The sequence below is a fragment of the Chrysochloris asiatica genome, unplaced genomic scaffold (assembly GCF_000296735.1).
Source record: "Chrysochloris asiatica unplaced genomic scaffold, ChrAsi1.0 scaffold00011, whole genome shotgun sequence".
Taxonomy (NCBI): domain Eukaryota; kingdom Metazoa; phylum Chordata; class Mammalia; order Afrosoricida; family Chrysochloridae; genus Chrysochloris; species Chrysochloris asiatica.
Genome location: NW_006408529.1, coordinates 13,023,617 through 13,024,881, shown reverse-complemented (window position 1 = coordinate 13,024,881; position 1,265 = coordinate 13,023,617).

Below are 1,265 nucleotides of genomic sequence, written 5' to 3'. Positions count from 1 at the left end.
CACCTTAGTCCTCAAGCTAACATCTTTGTTCTTCAACACTTTAAAAAGGTCTTGTGCAGCAGATTTGCCTAATGCAATACTTTCTTTGATCTCTTGACTGCTGGTGGGTTTGATCTGCTGACCTTGTGGTTCACAGTCCAATGCTGATCCTACAGCACCATACTAGGCATCATGTAGCATTGTACTTCAAGATAGACCTTGAAATGCTCTTTTTGACAGTGAATGCAGCACCAGTCCTTTTTTTGTCATTCCTGCATAGTAAACCATATGCTCATCTGATTCAAAACAGCTAATTCTAGTCCATTTCAGCTCACTAATAGCTAGGATAGAGTCCTGGTGTGGCACTGTAGGATAACCACTGGGCCAAAAGGTTGGTTTGAAGCTTACAGTCAGCGGTTCAAACTCAACAGCTGCTTCTTGGAAACCCTAAACAAGGTCACTATGAGTCAGATACGATTCAATAGCACTAACAACAGTAGCTAGGATATGAATCTTTATACATTCCTTTCTATTTTTGATGTCTTCCAATTTTCCTAGATTCATACTTTTGCATTCTACATTCTAATTATTAATGGAAGTTTGCAGCCGTTTATGCTCATTTTTAATTATGTCCCATCAGCAGATGATGGTCCCCAAAACTTGCTCCATCCATGTCGGTAAGGAAATTCCTTTGAGGAGGCTACTCTTCTCCAGTCGTATTTTAAATACCTTCCAGAAAGGCTCAATTTCTGGCACTGTATCAGACAATGGTCCACTGTTACTCATATGACTTTCAATGGCTAACCATTCAGACGTGGTTTGCCTTTCTTTCTTCCTCATCTGTCTTAGTCTGGAAGGTCTGCTGAAATCTGTCCATCATGGTGATCTTGATGGTGTTTAAAATATCAATGACATAGCTTCCAACAACACAACTACATACAAGTCACCACCATACAACAGACTGGCAGATGAGTGGTAGATAGGTTAGTAATCAGGTGAAAAATGTTTGTGCTACCCAAGACTTTATATCTAGTATTAACAAATAAAAACTGCAACAACAACAAACTCATCCAGTAGATTCCAACTCATAGTATATCGAATACTGCATTGTTATTAAATGTCATCAAGTCAGTTCCAATTCATAACAACCCTACAAAGGCTTTCCAAGGAGTGGCTGGTGGATTTGAACCGCTGACCTTGAAGATAGCAGACTGGTGATTATCCTATAGCACCATATCAGGATTCCCATCTAATGTTGTTATTGTTGTTGCTAAATGTCATAGAGT